A 9,997-nucleotide genomic window follows, 5' to 3' on the forward strand; every position below is an offset into this window, starting at 1 on the left:
GGATTTATAAAAAAAATTTAACTGAAATTTAATTTTTCATTCATTTTTGACCAGCTCTGCATTATTGAAAAAAACTTAACTTTTTTTTTTAATAGGTGTGAATTTAAAAAAAATATATATTTTAAAAATTAAACCAAATACCTCCCCCTCCCTAAATATAATTTCTTGGACACGTCTGGGTCTTGTAAAATTACAAGAAACAGAAGACGTTGCACGTCGACAATTTGGAGAATATTTTGAAGGAGATGTGTTATCATGAAATTAGCTGCAAAGAGCTATGAGATGAAGGAAATAACGTAAAGTAACCCACTCCGTATCAGGCAATGAATTCGGCCGCAATTAGTTGTACGTCGATCCACAACTCTCCAACAAGGACATTCATAACTTTGCAACAAATCCTCATGGTTACTATTTATCTTTTATACACTTTTGATTAATTTATATTTATTAAATTATCTCTTTAAAAGTAAAGGAGAAATGGCGACAACTGTAGTAAATGAAAAGTTATGCTAAGGTAGTAGTTGTGAAAAAAGTGTAATCTTTATAATGCATATTTGTGTAACCGCTGCCAATGTAAAGTGTTGCATTAAATATGTCTTTTGTGTGTGTGTGTATTAAATGGCATGTCGTTTTATTTGATCAGCTGCAAGGAGCCGTGAGAGGAAAGAAATACGGACAAATCCCACTCCTTGCATGGCAAAGACATTTAGACATGAGCCTGTCAGTTGTCAAGACGTTCTATTATTGTTATCATTATTCTTCTTTTTTATTATTTTTGAAGAGAGAACATATAAGTAAAAAGGTAGCAAGTGAAAGACGAATAGAACACTGACGGTTTGTTCCGGAGATATGATTGTTAATTCTTGATGGACTCAGAGTATAATAGATGGTAGACATCAGAGCAATACTAGCCTATGTTCTTGCTACATAGATACGGAGGGAAATTTGTTCTCATCTCATAGCTGATCGCAGCTAATCTTATCAAACGATGCGACAACTAGGCTACTCTCCTCCGAAACATTCTTCAAATTGTCAGGGTGACCACCTTATTATTATTTTTTTAAGTCAAATCGGCAGTTCATATCATTTGAATATATGAGTATAACTTTATAAATCAATAACTTATTATTTAAATTGTGTCAATTTTTTAGCAGCCATTTTTTTTTTAATGGGTAATCTGAAGAAAGAATTTTCATGTTCTAAGCTGTTGTTAATATTATTGAACTCCTTAGTAAAGAAATTCGAAAACTTACTAATTCAATAATTTATGAAGGTTGAGTGATTGAAATTAATTCATATTTTGATATATTAAGGGATAAACTATTAGTTACAAAACAAATTAAGCATGAGCTCTCTAGCCTACGTTAAAGTCGAGAAAATGAGACTTAAACGTAATCGACAAATTTCCTGAAGTAGTATATAAATAAAAAGACTACCTACCTTAAATCAAATTTATCTCAATTTGTTCCAAAGTTATGGTGACCTTCACCTCTAAAAAATTTCATTCCCTTCTACTGTGACTATATGTAATCTCTGTACCAAGTTTGATCAAAATTGTTCATAAACTTTTTCTATAATGCTGCTTACTTACTAACAAACGCAAAAACATAACCTCCGTTCAACTTCATTGGCGGAGGTAATTAGGTGTTTTAACTCAAATTCAAATTATATTATCAAATATTTATTGTATATTGGTGTACCGATTTGTCCATTCAAATCAGAACACTGAATTTTAAGCTTCAACAAGATATAATTTATTAATTAATAATATAATTTCAATAAAATTAAAATAACATAAATAGATGTGTGTCTTGGCACTCTTAATCATTAAAGTAGTCGCCCTTAGCGGCAATGAAAACTTCCAAGCAGCGGCGGAAGGCCTGGCACCCGTCCTCTGTCATGGCGTCTCAGTGCTGACTGAAAGTGGCTTTGAGGTCCTCGGTGTTTGAATGATGGATACTGTACTGGCATCAGGGAGGTAAGGTGGTCAAAATAACTCAAAAGTATCATTCAAAAGAGTGTTTGATTGCTAATGTCAAATGTGGTCTCTCGACCCTCACAAGGCACTTTTTTATAGCTGTCTAGACAGTCTGATGTGAAGCCCGGGATCTATTACACGGTCACTCGTGGGCTTGGGGGATTAGCCTAGGCTGTTTTCCTTAACTTCTCTAGGACCGATTTGGCTTTTGATAGAGCCATTCTTCCTCTCCAACGTTACGGACTGGCTGACGGCGTAGAAGGTGGTTTCGAGACCCCCAACTCCTTGGAAATTCATCGATCACGTTCAAGTGTCATTTTCTCAACTTGTAGGTAAGCTAAAGAGCTTATGTTACGTATCTGATTGGTTTTACTTTAATATATGTATATAAATATGAATTAGTTTCAATCTCTCAACCTTCATTAATTATTGAAATGGTAAATGTTCAGATTTCAATGCACAACCTGGTATTAGAATAACTGTTACTTAGATATTGTATTGTGTCGGCGCAGTCCATTCTTAGGACTGTCAGTCCTCGGGATCGGTCCTTAACGGTTCGTACTTGGAATTTTAATAAAAATATCCATGGCTTATTAAGCCAAATAAGATATATGAAATATGTATACCCTCATTGACCTGACGAGGGATCAATTTGACCTACTTTAAGGACAGACTAGAGGAACTGGACTAGACTGTGGTCCTCGGTCCTCAATAAGGGCCGACACAACACTACTTGTAAAGCCATTAGGTAATAAAAAAATGATTTATCTATGATGTAACCTTCCTAAGCTATAAAACAAAGTGGCAAAACGTGCTTATTAGACTTAACATATTTCCTTGACTACGTGAAAACTTTTTTATCCTCAAAAAGTCGTTTTTGATATATCACGGATGACGTTACTCTACTATTTTTCCTCGTAAAGTTTGCAATTTTTTCCCATTATCAAAATTAACCTTGTTATTAATCCTATTAAAAGGGTAAGTTCATGGAGGTTGCGTAGTTTAGAGGAATCCGTGGTTCCCCTAGTGGATAAAAAAAAGTATTATCAGGCTCAACTTAATTTGGGAAGAATTAATTGCTTGGTCATCGTTTCGCTTCTTGATTTATAGCTTTGAGGAGCAAAAAGGCGCAACCTTTTAATTTCTAATTCCTTACATATTCTCAATGATAATAATTAATTTTTTTTTTAACAAAAAAGAGTTATTTCTATAAAAACAAGAAAAAAATTACTTCAAGGTTAAAAAATTATAATTACTCGATCGGCCACTGAGTCTAATTATGTGTATTTTTCCATAGTCTATTTCAGTGTTGCTCAAAAAAAAAAAAAAAAATAGTCAGGGTACCTTTAAAAAATGCATAAAATCTCGAAGCATCCCAGTGTAAAACATCATTAAAAATGGCATTGCATAGCGTAAATGCAAATGCCCAGTTGGTTTAGAGAAGACAGTAATGAACGTGGCATAATACAAATTGTAATTAATAATGACTTTAAAAGAACAGTTTGAACACACAAGAACCCAGTAATAAGACTAGGAGAACTGAAATCAAGCACCATTTCACAGTCAAGCATGTTCAGTTTTTGTGGGGCTTTTCTTTTTATAAAAAACCATCATGATGCTGTTGCTTGATCCTTGCTCTCTGTGAATATTAAATGTATTTTCGTAGTTAAATGATAAAACGATATGATGAGCCGTCAACCGTCATACTAAGACTAACTTGCAAAGCCTCTTCTTCCGTTGTTATAATCATTTACCTAATTCCCTTTTTTAATTCGTATTCAATATACTTTCTCCCTTTTGCCGGTAGTACAATAATTCGCTTTAGGTTTTTATTAATTTTTTTGATGCATTTTCGGATCAACACCCGATACCTTAAAAACTTTGAGACACGGGGAATAGATCCTGTTTTATTAAAAAAAAAATCAAAACTAGCCAAAAAAAAAAAAAAACTTGTTTTCCAGAGCCCAGGAATATGGTTGGATCAGAATATAACATAGCCCTAGATACGTAAATCAGAATTCTGAAGAAATTTTATTTTATATCTAAAGTATGTATCTGTCTCGGTTTTTGAAATAAATATATATTATCTAGAAAAATGAAATTGCATTTTTGTATTTATTGAAAAATATAAAAGATTCAAGGTTGAAAAAAACCACGACCGATTTATCCTCTACAACTTCTTAGTCAGAGATAGCCAGAGTATTACAACCCTGGTGGGTGGGTTAAAAGTGCAGATATTGCCGAATATTTTCATGTTTTTTAACCCACAACCACCTAGGTAAAAAATATTAAAGACATAAAGGTGATTTTTAAGGGGTAAGAGTCATTCCATAGAACAATCGTAAATAAACGACGTCATCAAAGGTATCAGCAAGTAGGATTATATCTTAATCTGCTCTAATCCATTGAACGTTATTTATTCAACACCTTAAAACGTCTAGTTATTTATTCATCAAAAATAAAAAATAAGCTAACAATAGACCCCTGCATTGCCCCATGTGTGTAGTCGTATTATAGACACACCTTGCTTTAATAATATTAAAGATAACTTCCGAACAAATTCTCAGGGTGACTTGTCATTTTTCATGAGCACATTCACACGGAGCTACTCAATACTTACATATACAGGGTAGGTCAACAAAACAGGGACTGTTAATTAATGTTTCTTTTCTCATTACTTTGGAAAGTTTTAGTGATTATTTTTTGATTTTTTGTTTCCGCTATCCTTTTTACATAAACAAACTAAACTAATCTTTAAGTCATTTCATCATCATGAGCGAGCAACAAGCAAAAAGGCAGCGCATCTTAGATTGATGTGATAAAGATTAAGGTATTGTTAAGTGTTCTAGGAGCCTGGTTTTTAAGTTGGCCAAGATGAAAAAAAGTTGTAGAAGACCACTCCAGGATGTAAGGAAGTGGAGGACATAATTTAAAGAGGGATCCGAAGTTCTTGTTAAGTTTAGAGAAGAATATAAAGGAGTATCCCACTTAGTCGTGAATCGCCTCGCCAACGACTTATCCGTTACTCTTAGGAATCAGGAGGGATATAAACCACAACTTGGGATTATTTTCTTTCACACCGAGCCAACCCCACCTTCTGATAGAGTGCGTGAAAGCCAGGAGGCTCGAGAGGTGCAAGAAAATCTTCACATGAATTAAGGCAAATGGGTAATTGTGAAAATTTTCGCTAGCAAGAAGATTTTTACAGTTGATCAATTTTACAATCATTGGAACGACCACTGGCTTGCGGAAACAAAAGAAGAGGTCCAATGAATTTACCACACCAAAACTTCTGTCCAAACAATGGTTGTCGGGATAGTTGAGTCGAATGGAAAGAAGCTACCTCCGTTCTTTTTCAAGGCTGCACAGAAAATCGGGCAGAAGGTCTACTATAAGGTGCTTAGGTACACCATCTTACCATTGGTGAGGACTACGTGTAACATTTGCAAAAGTTCTGCGCAGATAATATGGTCGATTCTTGTCCCAAGAGATTTTGCCACCGTTCTTCACCAGATTTGAACCCACTGGAATTTTCCATTTGGAGAAGAAAACCAACAGAACCTCACAACCAAATTTGGACTCACTAAAGTCCTCCATAGTAGCTGCATGGGACAACTTGTCAGAGGAGTTTGTCATCAAATCCTGCATGACCTGAAGATGCAACTTGTAAAGGCTGTGCTTGATAACCTTGTCTACATGTTTTGTTAAGATATTTTTTTTTCCTATTATTGAAAATATAAAATTATTGATGTATTTCTAAATCCATCTCTCGAATCCACTAATTTGCTGCCCTACCCTGTATATATATGATAATTCATGTGTATTTTTTGTATATGTAAGATTTAAATTAAATATCAACGCTGATATATTAATATTAATTTTGTTTGTTTTTATTTTTGAACACTCTAAATACTAAAGTACTCATCAGTCATCCCACCATATTTTTTTTCTTCAAACTGTTATTATTATTAATTCATTTTTGGGGACAGAACGCGTCACATGAATTAATATACCATAAGTTTTGAGTAGTAACGTTGAGTGTGCTCATAAAAAGTGGAAAGTAAGAATTAGGATTTCTTGGGGAGTTAAATTCTTAATTATTCAAGCAAAATTTGTCTTTGCACCGACGTCTAAATACTCTGGGAAATGGAGGGTACTGTCGCAGAAAACAATAATCAGGGGCGTCTTTAGGTTTTTTTTCGTCATTCGAGCAAATTATTAAGCAGAGCAAACAATTTAATATTTGTAATTTTTTGTGAATAGCTGTGGATTTTAGAATTTTTTTTCAAAAAATTTAATATTTCAAATTTTTTTTTGTGAATTGTCCTTGATTTTTGAAAAAAAAATTCCACTAAAATTTAACATGTAATAATTTAATGTTTGAATATTTTTTTACAAAAGAAATATTCAAAAATTGAATAACTTTGGATTTTTGTATTTTTTTTTTGTTAAAGAATATATATCTGTGTACGCCCTTGATCATTCAAATGATCTGAAAGTAAAGTTAGCACAAAATGATTGCTTTTTCTTTGAATAATTTGCATCATAGTTGATGAAATTTTATGGCTGTAGCTTTTCTGATGTTCGTTCCTCGTCCTCCCTACCCAAAAATTCAACAACAATGTTTTCTTTTTATTTGTTATTTTCATAGTTGTATATTTTGAACTTGTTTGATTATGATAACCTTGGTTAGATATAGAATATTGTGTGCTAGTCATGTTGTTATGAGGAGTTAGTATGTACCTGATTAAAATTTGATACTAAAAAGTTGAAAGGAAAAGAAAAAACGAATAGACTTTTTTCACGTGACGTGTCGTTAATGTCGCATCATTTTGAGAGCCTAAGCAACCAAGTTTTATAGTAATAAATACCTCTTTTCTATTTATAATAAGATAACTAATGAACCATTGGATCTTAAAATATGACCAAGAAATAAAAGGACTCTTAAATTACACTCTATCGACATTTTACACCTCTATTCCCGAGTTTTATTTTATATATAACCATAATATGTTGTTACATTGTTATATAATCGAATTTCCATATTGTAGGTACAAATTAACTAATACAGTGGAAAGTAAAAAAAAATATTTATCGCTAATTATCCTACTTTACTCGTTCCTCATCGATCAAACAAGAATATTCATTGTATAAATTTAGACATTCCATGTAATTCTAATAAGGCTCATACACTTTTAATTTACATTCCCTGAATGGAGATGGAGTAACCCAAAGAAGAAATTAAACCTTTCCACACGACAGTACACCGACCCACACGGCCAAAAAAGTGCTAAATGTTTTTGCACTTTAATTAGTGCTCACTTTTGGAGCCCGGATTTTTGGCCTGCAACAGCCCAGACCTGAACCCTATGATTTCTGTCCCTGGGGGAGGGTGGAGCATGAGGCCTGTGCCTAGTATCAGCCCTCTGTAGAGGCCTTGAAGAAGTCAATGTACAATGGCAAATCAAGATCCGCACAAGGTTGCCTCGGCCTGCCAATGCTTCCAGTGCCGTGTGGAAATTATTGTTCTACGCCATCTATTCGTTCGTTGTAAGCCTTTAAAGATTTTCCCAATTTATAGTACACATTACTTTTATATAATTCAAATACCAGTGCTTATCATTGGTGTTTAATAGTATTCAATACAGATTTGAAGTCCTTTTTTATTCACAAAGCCATTTGAGGAAGTTTCATCAAAATTGATTGGAACATCTACTGTCAAAGGGAATTAAAAAATATGAAAAACATATGGTAGTATGTATTTTCCTTTGTGGCAACTGTTCATAATTATTTCGAGTTAATATTATATAGATTGAATTAAGAATTAGTGATTAAAATTATTTTGGGCATGTTAAAAAAAGAAACCGAAAATCAACGTGGTAACCCGAACAATTTGAAGAATAATTTGGAAGAGTGTTGCCTAGCTGTCACGGTGTTTCTTTATATCAGCTACAATCAGCTGTGACGTAGGTGGAGGTGGAAATAAACAAGTTCATGGACAAGAAAGACTTCGATGTATATCCCCAATTCTACTCTGTGTCCAACAAGGACTTACAATTATAACTCCGCACCTAATCCTCAAAATTACTCTCTTTTATGATCACAAGGGAATGGTCTATCAGGTTTTTATCTAGTAAAGGAAGTTCACTACTCAGGAGTTATATAAAAATGATAACAGTTGAGGAAAAGAAAATTCATTCTTCGGATTATAAAGTATGAGTATGAACTTCCACAAATTCTAAAGCAATGCCCTTGATTTATATATATTAATATAAAAATCCAAATCCTACGTAATATCCTTTATGAGCTCATAATATGTAGAGTCAGCTGTTTTAAAGCATACAACAGTCAGGTTATGAAAATTAATGAAAACAGCTGAAAGGAAAATGTACTACGTCTTTGTTTATTTCAAAAAGCTAGTCGTGTACAATATTATTAGAAAAAGTTAGACATCGTAGAGTAAACCCAGCCCATTTATTAAGTTACTATGTCTCTTTATGGTGACGTCATTGGGTGCATTTGTTTGGGCAAATGTAATACATAAAAAGTAAAGAATGTAATAATTTATTCTTGCTTTTCCCCAGACATGTACATAAGTGTTGCGCTATTTTGGCGTTCTGTTCAGCGTTCCGTTCAAAAAAAATTTTTTTGGTTCAACGTGTAGCCATTATTTCCGTACTGTATTCCGTTCCACACTCCAATCATAAGGTAGTGCCATATATACTATGTGACAACAAATTGCGACTATTACTTTGATAGTGTCAGCCCGGTTAGAGAGTCCTCATTTGAGAACTATCTTTAAAGATTTTTTTAATAAAATAATTCAGTGAAAAATAACCTTCAAATGAGATATAACTGGCTTAAATCGGTACATTTATTGTCAAAATGGTGGCCAAAAGGCGAAGTATAGCCGATTTGATTATTACCCAGTACAAGACAAGAAAAACTGGACTCTGAAGTCCAGCTACTTTGCTTTATAAGCCCTTTAAATAATATTTCAAAAAGTAAAAATACTATGGAACGGAACGCTAAAATCTCATTTTTAGCGTTCAAAAAGAATTATGTTCCTTTCATTGAACGCACGTTTCATGTGACGCCGTTTAATTTTGTGTGCCGTTCACAACCCTAGTTTTTTCCATTGATTCTTTATTTACTAATACTATATTTAGATTTTCAATTATTCTATATCTTTATGCTTGTATTTGGGGTCCCAATGACGTTCTCCGTTATGTAAGTAAATTCATTGAGGAGAACTGAAAATCATTGCTGACTAAGCTAGTTAGTTATAATAATAAGAGTCACAGTAGCCTGTGTGTCTAAGGTATGGAAGAGAGAAAGGAGGAGTACGAAGGTGAATGATGTCAGTGGATCTAGCCCCTACTCTTGAAGATAATGATTATTATTTATTGTTATTATTACTTAACCGTCAAAAATATATATAGATATGAATTTGAATTTTATTTTGTAACCGTTAGTGATTTCAGTCAGTTTAATAAGATATATTATGTGACCCTCAACACTAAAGCAAATGGAATATGTTTTTTCTCAAAAGTGAGTCTGGATCACATTTATATTCTCAATCTAATTATTTTATATGAATCAATTATTGTGATAAATCATACGGAGATGTCACAAATTTTACTTAAAGATTGTACAAATTGTTATCGATCCGTTATTAGGGTGGCCATGATTTGACATCCAAAAAGAGAACACGTGTCCGGATCAGTTTTGTTTCTTGAGCATTTTATCGATAACATTCATGAAATTAATAAAAATCTAAAATAAAGCATGAATACATTTTGATTCTTATTTTATTTTTGGGTAAATATATTTTATATTTTTTTATAAATATAAAAACTTCGATTTTTTTATATATTTTTAATTTGACTTTTATTATCTGTCAATCTTCAACTATTTATCCCGCAAAATATAGGACATTTTATGAATGTATAACAAGTACTCGGACAGAATGTAAAAAGAAGACTAGTTCGGGAAAACGGTACGTTGTACATACTAAAA

Source organism: Lepeophtheirus salmonis, chromosome 4 (genome assembly GCF_016086655.4).
Source record: "Lepeophtheirus salmonis chromosome 4, UVic_Lsal_1.4, whole genome shotgun sequence".
Classification (NCBI taxonomy): Eukaryota; Metazoa; Arthropoda; class Copepoda; order Siphonostomatoida; family Caligidae; genus Lepeophtheirus; species Lepeophtheirus salmonis.